This window comes from Prionailurus bengalensis, chromosome C2 (genome assembly GCF_016509475.1).
Source record: "Prionailurus bengalensis isolate Pbe53 chromosome C2, Fcat_Pben_1.1_paternal_pri, whole genome shotgun sequence".
Lineage (NCBI taxonomy): Eukaryota > Metazoa > Chordata > Mammalia > Carnivora > Felidae > Prionailurus > Prionailurus bengalensis.
Genome location: NC_057350.1, coordinates 36,845,493 through 36,869,801, shown reverse-complemented (window position 1 = coordinate 36,869,801; position 24,309 = coordinate 36,845,493). Strand labels below are relative to the sequence as shown.

General features: G+C 33.9%; 1 pseudogene; it reads left to right on the top strand.

The window, feature by feature from the left end:
- Window positions 1–8,880: 8,880 nt before the first annotated feature.
- Window positions 8,881–10,207, top strand: LOC122492340 (annotated as a pseudogene).
- Window positions 10,208–24,309: the final 14,102 nt, after the last annotated feature.

The window sequence follows — 24,309 nt, the reverse complement described above, 5'->3', positions numbered from 1 at the left end:
CCATGGCCGCAAAAGAAAAGAGCTCACTTTATCCTTTTAATGTCTGTGAGATCTATGGTCATATCTATCCTCTCTTACATTTCCTATTTTCCTTTTTCTCTGTTTCTTTTTTTGCTTAGTCTCTAAGGGATTATTTAATTTCATTAAACTTTTCAAAGTACTACAATTTTTATTCTACATTTTCTCCAATACTTATTATGGTCAGTCTTTTTAATGTAGCCATACTAGTGAGTGTTAATAACTAATTACATTGAACATTTTTATATGTTTGATTGCAATCCATATTCTTATAACAGCAAGTAATGTTTAATGAGAAGATAGCAGCACTACACTAGCATTTTGATTTAATTATAAGAAATTATTTATGAAAAACTGAAAGGACAGATATTAAATACAGAAATAGTGGTTTTTAAAAATTCTCAACAACTGGGGCATCTTGGTGGCTCAGTTGGTTGAGCCTTCGAAACCGGCTCAGGTCATGATCTCACAGTGAGGATCATGAGTTCGAGCCCAGGCATCTGGCTTGCTGCTGTCAGCACAGAGCCCACTTTGGATCCTCTGTCCTCCTCTCTCTCCACCCCTCCTGGACTGGCACTCTCTCTCTCTCTCTGTCTGTTTGTCTCAAAAATAACAAATAAACATTAAAAAATTCTCAATAACAAAAACAATGAAATGTATTACTTAGAGACAGGGAGAGAGAGAAAAAGATGGAGAGAAAAACAGAGAGAAAGACTGGATATGTAATATATTTATTGATTTAAGCGCTAAAGGGAGGCTACCTAAATTACCTTGATATGTTATATTTGTATATGTATATGCTAAGATATATTTTAGTAATAATTTTATACATTTGCATGACTAATTTACTGTTTTTTATCTTCTTTCCAGAGTATTTCACCTGTGAAACCTTGACTATAATGAGACTATGCCCACCCTGTATTTTTCACTTCATTTTCAGGTAGTTTCTTGTATATATCTTTTTCTTTATAAACTACTTACCTAAACCCTAAATTAATTTATTTCTAAAATATTAGACTTTTTACAACTGAAGTAAATTTCAGATGATTGTTAACTTAAGAATGGTAGTTTTTATTATTTTTTGTACAAGATTTTAATGTTAATTATCACATGTATTTTTCCATAGACCAAGATTGATTTCAACCAGCTATTTTTCAAATTTTACCTTAAAACAGGCCTTTTTGGGAACACTGACAATTCATTCCCTGTGGAAGTGAGGTAAGTCTCAGGAATTCATAAAATATGGCTTCATATCTGAACTGTGCTTTTCAGCCATTTGAAGAAGATGAGCAACTGATGGGCCATGTGCCTTGTTGATAGCAGGCCTCAGTTGGTTTCCTGTTGTTCCCCACCGAGTTCGTAAATCTCATTTATTCTGAAGGACTGTGGAGAGGGATTAAGCCTTCCTGAGAGCAGCAGTGTTGTAAATCAGAGGGCAAAACTAGAAAAATTATATGTTCTTGCATTATTGGTGCTTGATATTTCCTGGAATATTGACTCAAATTTATTGACTAATGACTGTCTTCTTATGCCTTTAGTTCTTATGCCTTCCTAATACATTTTCTCACTGTTCACTGTTTAGTGTCCAGGCTGTCCAGTGACTTAATTAAATCTTGGATAATACTTTATTTTCTCCTTCCTCTAAAATGTAATTGTACATTGGTATTAATAGCTCATCTGTTACCCTCTGAAGCAACACAGAATAAACCTAAGCTCTTACTCATGTGGAACATCTTAAATGGTATCAATGCAATGATCAAGTTGCCCTCCAGGTCTTATTTTCAGACTAAATACAACCTGTTTCTTCAACTTTTCTTAACTAGATATAATTTCCTACAATTGAGGTCACCTTTGCTGAGAGTATTCTACTTGGTCACTGTTCCTCCCCAAGTATGTGTGGAGGGTTTCCTTTTCTCCACATCCTCACCAATATTTGTTATCTCATGCCTTTTTGATGACGCCACCTCAGTAGGTGTGAGGTAATGTCTCATTGTGGTTTTGATTTGCATTTCTCTGAACATTAATTGAACATATTTTCAATGTGCTGTCGGCCATTTGTATGTCTGTTTTGAGAAAATGTCTATTCAGTTCCTCTGCCCAGTTTTTAATCAGAATGTTGGTTTTTATTGTTGTTGTGGTTGATTTGTATGAATTCATCATATATTTTGGATATTAACCCTTTATCAGATATATTATTTGCAAAGATTTTTCCTATGTCCTAGGTTTCTTTTTATTTTGTTGATTCTTTCTTTTGCTTTGTAGAAGTATTTTAGTTTGATGTGTCCTGCTTATTGATTTTTGCTTTTGTTGCTTGTGCTTTTGGTGTCATGTGAAAAAAATCATTGCTAAGACCAGTATAAAGGAAATTTTTCCCTGTTTTTCTTAAATTTCTAGGAACTGTGTGGTTTCAGGTTTTATGGTTAAGTGTTTAATCAATTTTGGATTGATTTTTTGAGTGGTGTAAAATAGGAGTCCAGTATCATTTTTCTGTATGTGGATATCCAGTTTTCCCATTTATTGATGAGCCTATGCTTTCCCATTGAATATTTTTGGCTTCCTTCTCAAATATTAGTTCACTGTATATGCAAGGGTTTATTTCTGGGGTTTGTGTTTTATTCCCTTAATCTATGTGTCCATTTGTATGCCAGTCCCATACTGTTTTGATTACTATAATTTGGTAGCATAGTTTGATATAAGAAAGGAAGTGTGATGCCTCCAGCTTTGGTCTTTTGTGGTTCCTTTTAGTGCACTGTTGGTGGGAATCTGAATTAGTGCAACCACTGTGGAAAATAGTATGGAGGCTCCTCACAACATTAAAAATAGGACTACCATCAATATTTCACTTCTTTTATATATCCAAAGGAAATGAAAACAGAATCTTGAAGACATCGACACACATGTTTATTACACCGTTATCATAATAGCCAAGATATGGAAACAACCTAAGTGTTAAATAATGGATAAATGAATACAGATGTAGTATACACACTCACTCACACACACACACACACACACACACACACACACACTGGAATATTATTTAGCCATGATAAAAAAGGAAATTCTACCATTTGCAAGAACGTGGATGGAATTTGAAAACATTATGTTAAATGAAATAAATCAGAAAAAGGACAAATATTTTATGATATCACTTTTGTGTTAGAATCTTTAAAAAAGCTCAACTCATAGAAACAGAGAATAGAATGGTGTTTACCACAGGCTGGGGGAGCATGGTGAAAAAAATGGGGAGATGTTGGTCAAAGGGTACAGACTTCCAGTTATAAAAGAATAAGTTTGAGGGATATAATGCACATCATGGTGATTATGGTTAACAATACTGAATTAAGGGCACCTGGGTGACTCAGTCGGTTGAGCATCTTACTCTTGGTTTTGGCTCAGGTCATGATCCCAGGGTTGTGGAACTGAGCTCTGCATTGGGCTCTGTGCCAAACATGGAACCTGCTTGTTCTCTCCCTCTGCTCCCTCCCCAACTCATGCTCTCTCTCAAAAAAAAAGAAAAAAAACCCCACAGTACAGGATTATATACTTGAAAGTTGCTGAAAGAGTAGATCTTAAACATTATCACAAAAAAAAAAAAGAAAGAAAGAAATGGTAATTACGTGATGAGATGATGAGATGGACATGTTAGCTAAAGGTAAGGTAATAATCAGTATGCAATATGTAAATGTATCAAATCAACAAGCTGTACATCACTTACACAATATATGCCAATTATACCTGAAATGAAGCTGAGGGAAAATTATATATGAACTACTCAATAAATATTTCAGATAAATTCTCAAAATATCAGGTTAAAAAGAATAGATATGGGGATATAGCCCCATCAAGCAGTCAACCTTTTAGAATTAAACAATCAAAAAAGACACTTAAGGACTGGCACATTTGAAGAGCTTACTGATTCTTAAAAACATTACATTCTGAGAAAGGAAACTTCAATAGGATTATCAGTATCTGGAAATGCACTATTAAGAGTGTAGGAGATGAACTAGAACTTGAAATATGAGTAGGTTTTAATAATGACTTAAAGTGCTATTTAGTTACAAGGACATTTATTTCAAATAAAATCATCCTACTCAATGTCCCTTCTGCTTGATGTGTGTACAAGTGAAAAGTGGTGAGGAGAGCATGGATTGGCATGTGGCAGCACAGCAGGTGCTAAAAAACACAACACACTGTGCTCTTGCACCAAATATCACGAAAAAACACCTTCTCCTACTTTCCATATGCACAGAAAAATAATAAATTATGGATTATTTTCCTATACAATATAATAAATGAAGTCCCACACTTTAAGACTATCCGGGTATATGTATATACACATTCATACCTTCTTGTATAAGTTTATATTTTTAGTAAAATCATCAGTGTGGAATTTCACAGGCTTGTATGAAATTTTATAGTGGGTTTTATAGTAGTTAAGTAATTAGTCAAGTAAATCTTCCTCGAAATTATCTACACTATAAAGTTTCCTGTGGTATAAAAGATAAAATATGTCAGTGATACTTGAATTTTCAAAGAATAGATGCATCATATACAATATATAAAAATGCTAGCACTTTACTAAAAAAAAAAAAATCTGAACCCAAGGAAACCTAATGACAAAATGTAAAAATAGCTTTCATTATTCTAGAATTAGGACAAAAGTGTCAGAGACATAACATATTGGCTAAGTGATAAGGATACTCAGGCTTATTATTAGGAAAAACTTGTAAAGCAAAGAATATGCTACATATAATACCAACAGTCATCTTTTGTCTATAGAGATGCCAAGTAATGTCTCGTAAGGTTGAATTATTTGCATAGAAACTGTCAGAACAAACCAAGAAAATTCCTTAAATTATTTTTATGAATTAATGTTGGCGTTTATTTTGTTTAAGATACTGCTTGTAGCACATTGGGAATTTCATATCTTTGGAATATAAAGAAGCCTCTGGCATTTTACTCCTGCTACTTCATGTGTGCACACATTTCTACAAAGAAGGTGCCAAAATCTAGTCAAATGGTTGAAAATGATGAGCAAGAGTGAAAGTACATGATCTTCATCCCAAAGAGAGTTAAGTCTCTTTCGCACTGACATTTAGGCAACTTCAGTATACTCCATGGGGAAAAAAATGACAATTTCTTGATTGATGAGGAGTTGGTGAGGTAGAAATAACTGTGGAAAGCTCTGGCCAATAATCCCTATATATTTCTTTCACAGTTAATAAAAATTCAAAACCTGAGGTGTTGTAGTAAAGTAATTGTAGCATGGTTCTTGGATGATGAGAAGACCATTAGTGAACATCCATTAATACGTGTGTTTTCTTGGCAAATTTTTAAATAATATTTTTAATATATATATGTTTGCTGATAAGAAAAACACAAAACTTCTTCATCCTTTAAGAGTTTATGTATTGACTTGTCCCCCCCACTACCATGCAGTAGTTAAATTTTAATGATCTATGTTATTTGTTAGTGATATTTTCACTAAATTAAATCTATCCATAATTATTTTTTTCAGTTGAATTGTTCTGATATTTCAAATTTCCCCCCTTTAAGATTTTAGCCAAGTATATTTGATGTATTTCACTTCTTTATTTCTTAAACAACAGGAACTAATGAGAAATTAAAAGCAGCTGTAAACAGATTCAATAATTTTCTCAGTCATGATTTTGGTGCAGTTAAAACTGACAAGTAGTTTATTATATGTTGTCACCATTATGGTAGAATGTTCAAATTGTTGAATATGAATTTAGGAATATTCCCCAACTTACATTTCTGTTATTTTCTAAAAGCTGACACAGAGAAGTTTAGCACTTTGAAATGCAGATTTTTTAAATTCTTCCTATTAACAATACCACAAAAGGTGATTGTTGAAACAAGTTAAATACTGTTTACCATGATGTTATAGAAGACTATTATTGACTGTAACATTTCCATTATTATTAACCACAGCTCGTAAACTGGTTCCTCTAGAAAGTATATTCAGAATTCTATCAGAAAAGGCAGGTCTTTTTTCCCCCAACTAAGCAATGGGAATGAGAACTCGGGTTGTTTTGGCAGTAGGGAAGGGATTCCAGAATGATCTTCCCTAAGGTGACATCTTTAGGTGAACAGAGATTGGGCCTGCTGGAAGCTGATATAGCTTATTTATTAATTATACTTGCAAAAACAAAAATAAATCTCTAAATGAGAATTTTTTTTTAAAGTTTATTTATTTGGGGAGGGGGGGTGCAAGCTGGAGTGGGGAGGGCAGAGCAATACACAGAGAGAGAATCCTAAGCAGGCTCTGCACTGTCAGCACAGAGACTGATGTAGGGCTTGATCTCACAAACTGCAAGATCATGACCTGAGCCAAAATCAAGATTTGGACACAACCGGTTGAGCCACCCAGGTGCCCCTTTAAATGAGAATTCTTAAATGTTACTGTAAATTGACATCTCCTGCTGCTTTCTGGCTACCTGGAACCTCACAGATGGGTCAGCCTTTTAGAGAGAGTGCGTCACATTCTAAGATATTTACTCCAACTTACTGTAATAAGACCTGGCATTCTTCCAGAGAAGATGTTTTAGGATAATGTTTTGAGAAGAGATCGGTAAAAGAAATTTACAAAAATATTTGAAAGCTAATAGTATAATCTTTTATTTCACACACTTTAGTCTATATCTGAATGATAATTTCACAGTGGAGTTTGTACTTCTAAAAGGACTGTTGTGCACAACACTAAAAAAATTGCACCATTAACATATGTAGCTTAGTTATATAAAAGGGGCATTCTAATCCTAAAGTAATATAGAGCGATGCCTTATAAAATAAAGAGTAAGGAAAAATTCAGTATTATTATTTTAATGGTAATTGATAAAAATCTGTATCTCTTGAAAGCTAATGCCTGTAGTTATAGATTAGCATGGTAGTTTGGTTATCTTGAGTAAGAGTACAAACAATTATAAAAATGGTTGAAATAAAACTGCTATATGTTTATTTTTTGAACAAGATGATGGAATTGATAAAGATAAAAACTAATTTAGTATAATATATCTATAGCATGTAAACATAACTGACATTAAGTATTTAATTTTTTGGATAACTCTTCTGTAGTTATGTAGAATTTCACCATATCCTCCAGCTTTTTGTATGTGTGTGGGGAAAGTAACATCTGTTGCTTCATTTAATAATCATTTTGAGTTTATTCATAAATTAACTTATTGTGTGTATATCTGTTAATGTATAGTAATTTAGCATACTACTTTCCTAGATAATTATGAGTAAGAAACATTTCTTGTTTTCATATACTACTTATGAAATAAGAGCTAATATTTCTATAGTACTTAACAGGCTCCCAACACTGTTCTGTGTGCTTTAACATAGATATATGCAATCTTTACAGCAATCCTGTGTGATAAATTCTATTACTATCTCCATTTAATAAATGAGAAGACTGAGGTACGGTGTTTAAGTAACTGGCCAAGATTACACAGCTAGTAAATGTAGAGAGAGTATTATGTAATTTATTTATTTTTACCAAAGATACTTTCCAATTTTTAGGTATAGGAAACTATTCAGGATTCTTTTGAAGTCATCTACCTTAAGAAGGCAGTCTATCTTGAGGCATGATCTTCTTAAATACCTAAACACAAAGAAAACAAATAGGCAATCACAATGTTTTTTTGGTATTATGTGGTAAATTACATAAGAGGTCAGTCAAGCAAATAATATATACGGTAATTTGGTAAGAATGGCATTGCTGAGTATTTTCAAGGAGGAGGAATTACACAATTTGAATAAAGTGCATACAATGGATTGTCGGGCAACAATGATAATTTGCAGAAATTCAGAGGCAAATTAATGATAGCAAGACGAAATTAGTGGCAAGTAGCAAGAGAAAAATTAGGGAGTATTTAGAAAGTGAAATCCACTTGTGGTTTGTTAGGTATCGGCATGAAGTAGAAAATGGGCCACTGAATAATGACACATAGGCTTCTGGGCTAGGCACTAGGGTAGTTCCTATAGACAATCATTTATTTAGACAAAGTGAAAGGTAAAAGCACCAGCACTGGCAAATTTGGTTGGAGGATAAATGACTTCAGGTACTGACAAACTGATTTGAGTTATAATGTGGGAGATTTTGTATATGTGAAAGCATGGAGACAAGGTGGATTCTGCTATAAATATTTTTATATATTTTTTTAAAAATCTGAATTCAAATCAAAGTATTATGTAGAGTTAATTTTACAGAAGTTCTTATGATTTATGTGACAAATGGTGGTTTATTGATTATGTACGTCAAAACAGTATGCTTTTTATAATCTTTAAAAATGAATGTGTAATGTATGACATTTTAAAGACTAAACTTTACACCAGGGCTTCTGTGAAACCTTCTTTGGCCAAAGTTTGTCCAGTCCGCAAGGTACTCCATGGGGCAGCCCCCATGCTTCCCCAAGGGGTAAACAAGTGTCTTCTCCTGGCTTGACTACAGAGGGTGGACCAGGGCAGTGGTCCTCAATAGGCCTTATCCAATGATGAGACAAGAGACAATGGAAGGGGCCCTGGGCTGAGACACTGAGGCATGGTGGTCAGCAATGCTTCAGGTTAGATAAAGAAGATATTTTCTGGACCTGGGTGGCTCAGTCGGTTGAGCGTCCAACTTTGGTTCAGGTCATGATATCACACTCTGTGAGTTCGAGCCCCGCGTCGGGCTCTGTGATGACAGCTCAGAGCCTGGAGCCTGTTTCCAATTCTGTGTCTCCTTCGCTCTCTGACCCTCCCTCGTTCATTCTCTGTCTCTCTCTGTCTCAAAAATAAATAAACATTAAAAAAAAAGAAGATATTTTCTTAGTGTGGATTGCTGCCTTTGGTACGAAAATGGCCATCATGTCATTCACTCCACCAGTTGTGAAGAGACTGCTGGGACAGAAGAAATCATCTGGTGAATCTAGAGGAGCTGGTGGAGGAGAGAAGAATGGACAGGAAGAATAGTGGTATGAGGAAGTAGTTAAAAGTTTGAAGAAGAAACTAAAGAAAACAGGACAATTAGATGAACTAGACAAAGGCATCACTACTCAAAATTGTAACGCTAAACATGTTATCATACCAAGCCCTCACTCTGAAATTTGGAGACTAAGTACACCATATGTGATAGATCAGTGGGATACAATGGCCTTTGCAGCTGCTTTGAGCAAACAGGGCCTCTCAATGGTCATCTTCAAGTATCTCATTGGAAAGGACTGCCATATTTTATATGTTGCTGATTATGGTTCTGGCCTGATATTCACAGTCATTGTGGACTCAAAGCAATGTAAACTGAAAATGTGCTTTTAGTCTTTAAAGGGATGAAGTATGTTTAACTTCACTCCTACCATAGATTGGAAACACAAGTGTTGCCTTTGGTATTGAAATAACATAACTGCCACCTCTAGATAATTATACCTATTCCTTTCCAGAAAACACTAATTTCCTAGTGGGAATTGAGCCACAGAGTAATTATATCCTAAAAACTCCATCCTCTGGATGTATCAGTGAAGATGGAAGAACAGGTGATCAACAATGGAACACATGTATGGATATAGGATCTACAGCAAAAAAAAATCCTACTACTCTTTGCCTGTTAATCATAGTTGGATTTGCATCCAGTTACTCAGAACCTGCATTTTGGTGTTCAGTATCATGTTATGAATTAAACCAGAGGGTTGAAGAGAACTTCCATACATCATAGCTCTCACTCGCTGTAGATGGCTTCACAGATCCATCAAATCAAGAAAGGTTCTGCATAGGGTTACTCTCCAATGTCAATCAAAAAGCTACATAGGAATGACAGAAAGACATATAGGAAGAGGAGTGTGCTTATATTACATAGGTGGGAAGTGTTTGCCGAGTGCCTACGTGATAGTGCAGTCTTTGTGCAGAGCCTCAAGGGTAGTCAGATATAGAGCTGGCACCCTGCAGCAAGAGTGTAAAATTCCACCAGGCTGCAATTTGAAGATCTTCACCAACCAGGAATTTACTTCTCTTCTTACTCAGTGTGCTAATCAGTTTTGAAGTTGTGTATCAGCTGACTAGAATATGTACCATGAGTTTTGTGAAAGGGTGGGAAGCAGAATACAGAAGGCAGATGGTAAAGACTGCTCACTGGATTGAACTTCCTCTGAATGGACCTCTACAGTGGTTGGACAAAGTACTACCTCAAATGTGATCCCTTCAGTGGGAGGCTCAAGCATGTCATAAAGTTTCATCACCAATCAAGCCCTATCAAAAGGCTTAATGTAACAACGCTTTTGACATAGTATTTGTATGTGGTGCCCATGGAGTGTTTACTGTCCAAAAGTTTAATAAACAAACACTTAAAGTCTCATTAATTGAAGCATCTTGTAGAGTAGGCTTTCTGTGTTTGAATATTAGATAGGAAAATTAGTATCTAGAAATACCCTCCCATACAGGAAGAAGAGAAGATTTTAAAGACATACTGATGCTGTCTTAGGCATAAAACTGAGTCCCAAAGGTTTACTAATAACAGTAGTAGTTATATATACAAGTAACGTATCATGATTCAGTATCAACGTATTTGTACTGTTGATATACATTTCTAATTTACATAAGTTAGGTATGTGTATGCGCTGTTTCTTAATTTAATCATACCTTCATAAAGTTACAATTATTTAATCTGTTATTTCCACTTACCCATTATTTTTGTCTTTTTAAATATATAATATATATTAAGACTTTCATGGCATTTAGAAACAGATTTTCTTCTAGAAAAACTAATTTTTCTGCCTTTTGCAAAAAAAATGAACTTTTGGGAGAGGAATAGAGGAGAGGAGAGGAGAGGAGAGGAGAGGAGAGGAGAGGAGAGGAGAGGAGAGGAAAGAAATTTGCAACAAGAGAGTTCTATCAGTCTTCAAAAAAGCAAAAATACTTTAATCTGTTTACTGTGTTAAGCAGTCACACATGTAGAAAATAATAATGCAAATAAATTAATATATTACCAAATAAATGAAATTCAAATTAGAAATTAGAAATAAAGTATTTTGCCTGGCTTTCTTACTAATTACTTGCTGCTAATAAGAATTTTCCCTACTATTGATGTCTGCCTGACTTTGCCTGTAGAGAGTTTATACAAATTAATACATTTGTGACCTTTCCATCTAAAAAATATAAAAATCTCTGAGATGACAAACATGCTGTTTCCACTTAAATTTCTTCTCATAGTTTTAAAATTATGTACTTTTCTGGTACTTACAATGAGACATATTTAGAAGCATCAACTGTGGCCTACATTTTACTTTGGCCTGTAGTTTGTATTTACTGTTATTGTAAGAAACTGTTGAGAGATATACATATCTGATAGTTGCCCTTTGATAACTGTGAGAAGAATGAATTTTCTGAAAGGAAGGGAAACTAATAGACTGTGATTAAATCTTTCATTCTATTATTGGGTGGTTATTAGATTAGTTATCATGAGAAATGTTTAACACTTTGCACAAGCCTGAGGCAGCTCATAGATATCTTTTATTGAAGTCCTGTAGCATATATCTAAATTAATTTTATTCAAAATCTATTCATTCACCACCTTTTGTATGCCCAGTTTTTACCAGGAGCTGAAAATACCTTTGAAAAAGAATGATTCTCTCAATACCACTGTGTGGTTTAAGAGATAAATTTTCAACACAATACCTTAAAATATATATATATATATATATATATATATATATATATATGTTTTTGGCTTAATAATCAGAAATTATAGGGTGACTCAGTGGCTCAGTCAGTAGAGCATCTGACTCTTGATTTCAGCTGAGGTCTTGATCTTACATTGTGAGATCAAGCTCTGCATTGGGCTCCATTCTGGGCTTGGAGCCTGCTTAAGATTCTCTCTCTTCCTCTCCTTCTGCCCCTCCCCTGCTCACAAGCATGTGCATGTGCACGTGCTCACTCTTTCTCTCTCTCTCTCAAAAAAAATAATAATCAATTTATAGTTTTAGAGTTTAGACAAAGATTTGGAATACATTACGAGTTCTAAGTAGTAATTATCCCTCTGAGATTTATATGAGACACCTATGAAAAATAAATATATTTTTAATAGAGGTTCAATGCATCAAATAGACAATATAAGATATGTGATATTTACCATGAATATGTTAATAAAAATGAGGAAGTTGATTAATGACATTATAAACATGACCTTAATAAAGCTAATATTAAATAAAATATCCTATTAGTTGGATTTCATTAGCTTGCTGAAAGAAATTCTCTTGTGTACTGTAGAAAAATGTTGCAAAAAATTGGAAACCTTTGAATGATGCATTATGTGCTGCCGATAATTTAAAATTTTAGTGGTGATAAGAGAGTATAATCTGATTTGTGTGTTTGGTCAGATCACTCTATTGATCTTGTACATGATACCATTCCATTTGGAAGATGAAATTGAAATGAATATCCAAAATGATGCATTTTATTGTCAGTGCAAGTAATCATTAAGGCTAAACATCACAATGCTAGCAGCTACTATATCCTAATAACTGTACTGAAAATATTGAAAGGAAATTCTACATTACCACATTCTGTATATTATCTAGAACAAGCAAAATATTTTATTTATGCATGTTTATAACATAATACAAATAGGCATGTTTCTTCACTGGTACATGGAGTTTACCATGGTTAGTTTGGCATACTAAGCTTATTTAAAGGCATATTTACTTTTTAATTTCAACTCATAAAGCCAAAGCCCACATTTATATAAGGCATTGCAAATTGTGCTTACACAGTTTAGCTACTTTTCACTATGCTTTTCCTTACTTTGTCATTCTTATACCTATGTTGACATAAAGTAAGGGTGTATATTTGTCCCTTACAACTTATTAATAAGAATGTTATTCATGATTAAGGAAAATGATAATTTCCTAAGACATGAAATTGCAGCATGCTTACTTGTTACTATATTTTAGGCTATATTCTTCTTATAAATATCTTGCATGTATGATGGGGGGGGGGACAAATTGTAACAATAGCTTTGAGTATGTATTTCCTTATCAAATATATTTTGCATTTTCAAGCTCAGAAATATATGCAGGATACTTTTGAAATCATGTAACAATAATTTGAAAGGGAGTGTAAGTTTGCCATTTAAAGAGGTAGCATATTTGGTTAAGATGGTTTGGTTAAGAATGTGCAACTAGATATAATTTTTTGTGTGTCTGTCATTTAGTTCTACTACTATTTCCTTTAATAAAAATCTGAAAATGTACTTTACTTCTCTACCTTACATATTTTTATGATTACAAAGAGCCCAACCAAGATGAATTGTAGCTGTGGACTAGTGTTGTTAAAGAATTAACCTTACCCAAAGAGAGGTTGTCCTTTGCCTTAATTTTCTGAAAAGTAATCTCTAATGCTTGGGACATCCTGCCTGATAAAATGTCTTTATTGGCCAGGGGTCCTTGGAACATGCCTTATAGTCTAGGCTGACAGTCATTTATGGTGACAGCTTTGGACCTATGGAGAATTTAGAGGCCTATGTCAGCCACATGGCCAGTCAGGCTTGACACATGACCAAACCCCAATTAAATTCTGGACACCAGACCTTGGATGACTTTCCTTGTTGGTCATATTACACATATATTATTACACCTCAATCCTGGGAGCTGTTAGTATTGTTCATAACTCCACTGCAACAGTACTACTAGAAGCTTCAAATTTGGAAATTCCCTAGATTCTATCCTATGAACTTCTTCCTGTAGGTGATAATAATCTGTATCTTTTTTCTTTATCAAATAGTAGCTATGAGGATAACAGCTTTTGGTGAGTTCTGTGAGTCTGAATGAAGGTGGTTTGGGGGACCCCTAGACTTATGGTTATGTATGAGAAATGAAAATGGCTTGGGGACTTACAAACTTTACACAACTAAATATCTCTTTAAAATTTGGCTTTGGAGTAGAGTAGGAGTTAGTAACAGATTTCTAGGACGGTTAGTGTGGGTCTGGGCATATAAAGAAGCTGCCAAAATCTTGTGAAAATTACCTAATTTAATGTTTTATAGCACTTAGAATAGTTCTTAAAGCAGATTAAGCACTACATAAATATTATCTCTTGTCTTAATTTTTGACATAAATAAAGTCTTTTAAGTATGACTTTAATATAGCAAGTACTAGTTAAAGAAGTGTGTACAGTCAGTCACTGTTAAGATCTTAATTGATTTTTGTTGATTTTGGTCAACTGCCATAGAGCCTCTACTCATCTGTCTCCTCCATTCACTCTCTAAATGGAGGGATTGAATTTACAGTTCAAGGTTCTTTGTTCTAGAATCACCTTTCCTGTTGATGTGATGACATTTCTGTTCTTGAACTTAACATCCATAGATCTGAGTAAATCTATTTTTCTGGATATTTTCCTGAGGTAATCAGCCAAACATTAGTTTCTTCAACTAGGACAGTTATTTTCTGTCCAACTTTTGAACATTCTCAGAAACTTTGTATTTTTTATTCATATAAAATGATATGTTGATTTTTTTTGTTATCTGTGTATAATAGATGCATTGGATCTTCTCTCTCATATTAATATCTTTAACTACTTGATAATCTTTACATGATGGTTAAATTCAGTACCTATAAATCTGATGATGCCTTCTGAATTATTATTTATATAATGCCTTATATATGGTTTACTTTGATTTATTTGAAACAATTCTTTGCATATTTTTGTCTTTTAATGATAATGCACATTAGCTTTTTCTTTAGGAAAACACATTTTTACTGTTTTTATAAATCTTTAATATATATTTACAATATAACCACAATTTTTATTTTCAATTTTTAAAGTGAATTCATTCAGACAACAGACAAGTGACAAGCATTAGTACATTTCCTGACTGCTTGCCAGTTTATTTTTAATTTAATTAGTTAATTAATTAATTAATTTTTTAATCTACATCGAAGTTAGCACATAGTCCAATAATTATTTCAGGAGTAGATTCCAGTAATGCCCCCCCCCCATGTGTAACATCCAGTACTCATCCCAACAAGTGTCTTCCTTAATGCCCCTTACCCATTTAGCCCATCCCCCACCCACCCACGACCCCTCCAGCAACCCTCAGTTTGTTTTCTGTATTTAAATCTTTTATGTTTTGTCCCCCTCCACATCTTCTTTATCCACTCATCTATCGATGGATATTTGGGCTCTTTCTATACTTTGGCTATTGTCAGTAGAGCTGCTATAAACATTGGGGTGTGTGTGCCCATTTGAACAGCACACCTGTATCCCTTGGATAAATACCTAGAAGTGCTATTGCTGGGTCATAGAGTAGTTCTATTTTTAATTTTTTGAGGAAACTCCATACTGTTTTCCAGAGTGGCTGCACCAGTTTGCATTCCCACCAGCAGTGCCAAAGAGATCCTCTTTCTCCGCATCCTTGCCAACATCTGTTGTTGCCAGAGTTGTTAATGCTAGCCATTCTGACAGGTGTGAGGTGGTATCTCCTTGTGGTTTTGATTTGTATTTCCCTGATGATGAGTGATATTGACCATTTTTTCATGTATCTGTTCGCCATCTGGATGTCTTCTTTGGAAAAGTATGCATTCATGTCTTTTGCCCATTTCTTCACTGACTATTTGTGTTTTGGGTGTTGAGTTTGATAAGTTCTTTATAGATTTTTGTACTAATCCTTTATCTGTTATGTCATTTGCAAAGACTTGTCCTATTCTGTTGGTTGCCTGTTAGTTTTGCTGATTATTTCCTTTGCTGTGAAGGTTTTTATCTTGATGAGGTCTCAAGACCTAAACATAAGACAGGAAGCCATCAAAATCCTAGAGGAGAAAGCAGACAAAACCTCTTTGACCTCAGCCCCAGCAACATCTTATTCAACTCATCTCTGGAGGCAGGGGAATCAAAAGCAAAAATGAACTATGGGGCCAATTTATTTTAAAGTGTATTGTTTCTTCCTTAAGCAACAATTAGCCCATAAAGATTTCACTAGACTAAATTTCAATTATTACTATTTCATTTAATATCAGTGATCATTTTGTTTTCATATTTGAAAAAAATATTTCTAATATCTTTTGTATTCTACATCAGATAATGGCTTTTCTTAGGGGGGCATATTCCTTAGGTATGTTGTTTATGAATTATCTGAAAATGATTGTCAAAAATTATTTGTAGTCTGAATCTTTTGAGCTCATTTATAAAAATATTTTGGTATATTTTTCAATTGTCTTTATTCTAGATCTGGAGTTGTCAAACGTTTCCTTTAAAGATAACCAGATAATAATATTTTAGGCATCTGGTTCTTCTGGTCTATGTTATAACTACTTAACTCTCGCATTGTAGTACAAAAGTTGGCATGGAAAATATGAAAATAAAAGGATGTAGCTGTAACCTAATAAAACTTATTTTAAAAGAAGATGACCAGCCCATGAGCCATAGTTTACTGGCCTCTGCTGTAGATTCATTATAGATATAGATATAGATTCATTATATATGTATATAATATATATATATATATATATATATTATATATATATAAATCAGCAAACAGATTGAAGTTATGCCAAAGTAGAAAACACTATAATAAACTTAACTGTTTTTAATGCTAAAACTTAATATTCATGTCCTACAGGTTATCTCACCAGAAAAATTTGATTCTTTAAAATCAATTTATAAACTTAGACTAACAAAGTATTTTGGTTTGGTTTGGTTTTGATTTTTTCTGTGCAAATTCAAGAGTGAGGAAAGATTGAAAAATAAGTGAACAGTGTTTTAGGGACATGTGGAACAATATTAAAAACTCCAATATATCTGTAATTAGAGTCTCAGAGAGAGAGACATAATATTTGAAGAAATAAAGGCTGAAATATTTGCAAAAGCGTTGATGGATACAAATTTACAGATTTGAGAAACCGAGCAAAACACAGAATGAAAACAAAGAAAATAACCTAGGCATATTTTCAAAATACTAAAATCAAAGATAAAGAACAAATGAAGATGAATCTTGAGTAGCTAGAGAAAAACAACATGTTATGCACAAAAGGATAATGATTTGAACACTCATTGACTTCTTATCAGAAACAACAGAGGCCTGAAGACAATGGAACAGTGTATTTGTAAGTGCCACCAAAATTTATTTCTCCATCCACTGAGATCTTTTAAAAATTAAATTGATATGAAGATGTTTTCAGGTAGAAAAAACAAAGAGAATTTTTTGCAGAAAACCTGTACTTTAAGAAATGCTAAAAGTAGTTCTTTAAAAAAAAGATAAAAAAGTACAAAGATAAAATGAAGGATAATGATGTTAAATGGAAACTTGAATATGGAAGAGATATTAACAGAAAAAAATGATGAATAAAATGATTTATTTCCTTATTAATATATTTAACAGTATATAATTGTTTTGAAGAAAAATTATATTATTGTCTTGGGGGGATTTAAAACATACATAGTCATAATATATGTATATATAACAACTGCAATATAAAGAACTTAGGATGGGTAAATTGTTAAATATAGTCACAAGGCTTTCACATTTTATATTAGGTGTAAATATGTTCTTTTTCATGGACTATGAAAATGTATGGAGGTGTATTTTAATTCATAGAGCAAGTACTAAAAATGTGTGCAAATAGTTTTATCTAAAATGTCATTACATAAACTAAAATGAAAGTCTAAAAGTATTCCAGTAGTTCAAAAGAAGACAAGAGGTACAGAAATAAAAAAGAGAAAAATAAGCAATATAAAACAAAACTCTAAAATTAAATATGAGTTAAGATAGCAGAGTAGTAAGGGGAGTCTAGGCTTGTCTCATCCCTCGAACACAGCTGCATCAACATCGAACCATTCTGACCACCCAGGAAATCAATCTAAGCATTAACAGAACAATCTGCATAATTTGAGGGAAAGAATATGTCAGGTACAAAGTGCAGAAAGGTGAAATGGGAGAGAGAGAAGAGTTGTGGTGCTGCAGAGGGGAGGGAGCTGTTTTCACAGAAGAGAAAGACAGAAGGAGAGAGAGAGCAGTGCATCAGGTTTGCACAAGAAAGTCCTCCCCCTGAAAGCAGCTAGAGAGAAAGAGTGAAAACAAACACAGGAAACTGCACAAGAAAACTGTTCTCCAAAACCGTTGATGGGGAAATAGGAGAGGGTTTCAATACTACCAGTTTTTTTTATAAACAGAAGAATCTGAAGTTTCAGAGGTTAGCCACTGGTGGTCCTCCAGAAAGGAAGCTGAGCAGAGCCCCAGGAGTGGGAAGCATGGTCTAAGGATCCCCTGGGTCAGACGGGCAGAAGCAGTTCCCCTGGTTGGAGTGCATTTGGTAGAGGTGATACAGCCTCACCATAGACCAAAGACCCAGTGAGCACCATCAAGCCGCCATGTTCACACATATAGAAACAAAGACATGGGCTGAAGGCAGCAAACCCTGGAGCCAGCTGTATGTTGTGATTTACCATAAGCTCTAAACCTCTGCCATGCCTACTGGCACCACTGTTTCCTGGGACAAGCTGGCCACAGCATAGTGAGCTCTTCCTCCACATCACTGCAGGTCCAAACCATGGGGGTCTCTGAGTGTGGGGTTTTGAAATGCAGCTATGCCTGACATAAAACTTTGGAGAGAGATGCTGCCTGGTAAGTGGACAGCTTGGACACAGGCAGGGGGAGGAAGGTGGGGGGGGGGCAGATGGGAAATGGGGCACACAGGAGAGGTGACTGTGCATCGGTGAGTGCTCAGACTTCCTGTTCTGGAGACTAGAGTGCAGGTTGAAGTCATTTTCACCATTAGCTTACCAATACTAATCGACCCCCATGAGCTAAACAGGACCACTGAATGGAGAATGGAAACCTGACACTAAGCTCTGTTTCCCTGTGCCCTCCAGGCACATCTCCACTAGGGTAAGTCAGCTTGAAAATCAGAAAAGCAGGCCTCCCCGGAGGACCAGCTCAAATCCCTTACACATGCTTAGTCTATTGACTATAGACTTATGCAAAGTTTCAGATCTAGGGGAAACTGGATCTAGCTTCATTTGTTTTTTTGTTTGTTTGTTTGCTTATTTATTCATTTTTTTTTTTTTTTTTTTTTTTTTTGGGACAGAGAGAGACAGAGCATGAACGGGGGAGGGGCAGAGAGAGAGGGAGACACAGAATCGGAAACAGGCTCCAGGCTCCAAGCCATCAGCCCAGAGCCTGACGCGGGGCTCGAACTCCCGGACCTCGAGATAGTGACCTGGCTGAAGTCGGACGCTCAACCGACTGCACCACCCAGGTGCCCCTATTTATTCATTTTTTATTCTTCTGTTTTTGTTTTTGTTGTTCTTTTCTTTTGTTTCTTGGATACAGAAATAGTAAAATTTTTTATTTGATTTTTATTTATTTTTTATTTTTTTAATTTTTATTTTTTTTCCATTCTTTCCTCTTTTCTCTTTTTTGTCAACCTTTTCTTAACATGCAAACCAAAACACACCTATGATCTGGCTTCATTTATTTATTTTTTTAATTTTTAAATTTTTATTTCAATCTATTGTTGTTGTTGTTGTTGTTGTTATTTCTTTCTCCAAGATGACAAGATGGAAGAATTCACCTAAAAAAAAAAAAAAAAAAAAAAAAAAAAAAAAAAAAAAAAGAACGGGAAGAAATGACAGCCAGGGATTTAGTCAATGCAAATATAAGTAAGATGTCTGAACTATAATTTAAAACGATTATAAAGATATTAGCTGGACTTTAAAAAACACAGAAGGGGGTGCCTAGGTGGCCGGCGCAGTTGGTTGAGCGTCTGACTTCAGCTCAGGTCATGATCTGAGAGTTCGAGCCCCACATTGGGCTCTGTGCTAATGGCTGGGAGCCTGGAGCCTGCTTCGGATTCTGTGTCTTCCTCTCTCTCTGCCCCTAACCCACTCACATTCTGTCTCTGTCTCTCTCAAAAATAAATAAACATTAAAACATTTAAAAAAAAACACAGAAGATAACAGAGAACCCCTTTCTGCAGAGATAAAAGAACTAAATCTAGTCAGGCTGAAATTAAAATGTTATAACCGAAATGCAAACCCAAAGGGAGGCTGTTGAAATGAGGATGGATGAGTCAGAGGAGCAAATTAGCAATATAGAAGATAAAATTATGGAAAACAATGAAGCTGAGAAGAAGAGGAAAGCAAGTGTCAGGGATCACAAAGGCAGACTTAAGGAACTCAGTAATTTATTAAATCATGATAACATTCGTATCAAAGATGTCCCAGACGGTATGGAGGCTCCTCAAAAAACTAAGAAAATAACTACCTTGAGATCTAGCAGTTGCACTATTAGGTATTTACCTGAAGGATAAAAAAAATACAGATTTGAAGGGGTGAATGCACCCCGATGTTTATAGCAACATTATCAACAATAGCCAAACTATGGAGAAAGCCCAAATGTCCATGATTGATGAATGGATAAAGATGTAGTATATGTATACAATGGAATATTAATCAACCATCAAAACAATGAAATCTTGCCATTTATAATGACATGGATGAAGTCAGAATGTATTATGCTAAGCAAAATAAGTCAATCTGAGAAAGGCAAATACCATATGATTTCACTCATATGTGGAATTTAAGAAACAAAACAGATGAACATATGGAAAGGGCGGGGAAGGGAAGAAAGAGAAACAATGGACAAGAGACTCTTAATGATACAGAACAAACTATGGGTTGACTGAGGGAGGTGGGTGGGAGATGGGCTAGAAGGGTGATGGGTACTAAGGAGGGCACTTGTGGTGAACACTGGGTATTGTATGTATGTGATGAATCAATAAATTCTACCCTGAAACCAATATTGTACTGTATGTAAACTATAATTTAAATTAAAAAAAAGGGAAAATAAATAAATTAAGCAAATTAAATGCAACTTCAACAATAATTGCACTAAGTAGCAATGAACTAAACATACCAATTAAATGTAACGATAACAGAATGGAGAAAAATAATTCTACAAATGATGTATTTAAATAAAATGGTATAGGGATGTTGAAAAGCATAAGAAGCTTACGTAGACTGTGTGTGCTAGATAATATGGGGAGAGTAGATTTCCACAACAAATAAAGGGCAGTATTTAATAATGATGAAAGATGAATTATTCAGAAAGACCAAACAACTAAAAATATGTATGTTCAAATAATAGAGCTTCTAAGTATATGAAGCATGACAGGATAGATACGGAGAAATAAAATATATCATAAGCAGATTGCAATATTAAATTTATCTTTCAGAAATTGATAAAAACAACTAGAAAAAAAAGTTAGGGAATACATAGAAAATCTGAAAAACACTCTTAACCACCTGGAATTGACTGTGATGTGTAGAACATTCAATCTAATAGCTTCACAAGATGCAGTCATCTCAGTTGAACATGGTATGTTCAGCAAGATATATCACTTGATGAAACTTAATACATCAAATAATTTAAAAATCCAAATATTGTGCAAAGTTATTTTTATGAGTAAAATACAATTAATCAATAACATCTCTGAAAACTACAAATTTTGTTAAGTTTAACCATAGATATAAATACATAATTCATAGGACAAAAGGAGATCTGTCTCTCATCCTTGCATACACATATACAGACACGGATACACATGAAAATAATTTGAACTAGGAAGCATAACATATCAAACTCAATGTGATACTGGCTATAAAAATAATTGGGTAAATTTATAGTTGTAAATTTTAGGTCAGAAAAAAATTTGGAAGTAAATTTATAACGTGACACATAGGATTACTCATTGTATAATCCACTTAGATGAATTTGTAGAGGAAGCTAGGTGAATATGTGCCAGAAAATAATCAGAATTATTGTTTTCTCTGGGTAAGTGGATACAAGATTGAAAGAGAAGGCATGAAGGAGATTTCTGTAGCAATGATGGTGTTTTCTCTCTTATTTGGGATTTCAATTGCAAATGGCATATGTATGAGGATTGATTATCCTTCAAACCACCTAAAGAGATTCATAATAACAAGTAAAAAAGATAATACTAGACAGCATATTCTCTGACCACAATACAATAAAATTAGAAATCCATTACAAAATTCAAATTTTGGATTTTCAAATTCAAATTGAAATTTTAAACATGTTATTCATCAACTGTTGGGTCTAAGGGAAAATACAGACTAATATTTCAGAACATTTTGGAAATATATAAAAGAAATCAACTAGAATTTACAGCATAATATGTAATTATAAGAGAAAATCTATAGTAAACAGATTTATATTAAACAAAAAATAAAAACAAAAGATGAAAAGAAATTAAACATGTAATGAATGAGTAAAGCCAGAAAGGGAAGCATTGTAAACCAATGGTGAAATAATGTATCCAATTCAGATATCCTTCAATAGGGGACTAATTGAATAAATTATAATTGGTCTTCTATTAGTATCTAGGTTAAATGATCGCAGCTGCCTTATAAATAATCAAGTAACTATGTATAAGGTTAATGTAAGTATTTGATAGGTAAATACAATGATCTTCTTGAAGTTAAAAACCTGCACAGATGAATAACATGAAAATAACATAGGAAAATTTTTACTGGGTGCCTGAGTGGCTTAGTCGGGTAAACGTCTAACTCTTGGTTTTGGCTCAGGTCATGATCACATGGTTTTTCAGTTCCAGCCCTGTGTTGGGCTCCACACTGACAGTGCAGCCTGCTCGGGATTCTCTCTTTCTGCCTCTTCCCTGCTTGTGCTCTCTCTCTCCCTCTCTCAAAATAAATAAACTTTAAAAAAGAAAAAGAAAAAATGTTATTTCTATCTTAAATAAATTTAACATGGAAATGATTTGGTAGCATAGTGTTACCTATATAAAATATATCCAAAACCAATAGTGATTAGGCAATTCATTTGTTGAGGACATAGCTATTGTGTACTCTGAGGGGATTCTCTGGAATCTTTAAGTGAATTAATCTAACTTCATTACTATGTAAAAAGATATCAGAATTATCATTATTTTAATTCTGTATTTGGTTTATTGTAGGTATTACATTACCTTGGAACATTACAATTCAAACAATAGTTTCTTAAGTAAAATGATTTAGATATATTTTATTTGGTCATTTTGTACAGCTAAATATTAACTCTGGCAGGAAATTCAGACTTGGTTATCATATAACTATTGGCAAAGGAATTATGCAAAATAAATTAGTACTTAATAAATGACACCTGAAAATTGTTTAATGAACAACAGAAAAAGGAGTGCACCTTACTTTGCTGTATTAAACATTACAATTTTTAGGAAATGTGATATGATTTAAGAAAAGATACAAGTGGGGCACCTGGGTGGCTCAGTCAGTTAAGTGTCTGACTCTTGATCTTAGTGTCTCAAGTCATGAGATAAACCAGAAGGTTGGTGAAATAGAGCCCTACATCCAGCTGTGTGCTGACAGCATGGAACCTGCTTGGGATTCTCTCCCTCTCTCTCTCTGGCCCTCCCTGCTCATGCTTACTCTCTCTCTCTCACTTAAACAAACAAACAAACAAACAAACAAACAAATAAATAAATAAACCTTTAAAAATTATTTAAAAGGGAAGAAAAGATACAAAGTTCAAGAATAAAACTTTTCTTATTCCTATTTTTGTTCTTAAGCTACTCAGCATGTGTTTCAACTGAAAAAAAAATGCATCCACAAAGTATATAGCTGTAGACTAATATGATCCTATTTAACTAATTAAAACAATAAGTACAAATTCAATTAAAGCATTGTTTCCTGTTTTTTTTTTCAGTATTAGACACTGCAATACCCTTTCTTTGTTTAGATACACTCTCCTTTTACAGCCTTCTAAAAAGTTCCTAGTAATGTATTATTTCTTTTAATTAAAATGAATTGGATTTTGAGAATTTCTTGGCATCTTCATGACACCTCATAGCTAACTATTCATGTGAAATGAAAGCCATATGCCAATTTATTATTCCTTTTATAATTCTTATTGCCATTTTCTCTGAAGACAACTTAATTGTAGCTCAATGAGTTAATTCTGCTATTCATCCATTATACAATGTAAATAAATGTCTATAATTTTAATCTTTTTCAAACTTAAAGAGTGTTCAAACTGTTTATAATTAGGGTCATGTATCAAGATTAAGTTGGTTTTACTTTGTCTAACATTTCCAGTATGAGAGTGAATTCTATGTATTTAACATTTATCTTTGTATTTTTTATTTAAATTGCAGTCCTTTCTTAAGGTTTACAATAGTAAGCACTCTAAACTCATGTCCATTGCAAAATAAATATTAACTCTTACTGAAAAACATACTACCTTAAATTTTAATGAATATTCATGAATCTTATTTA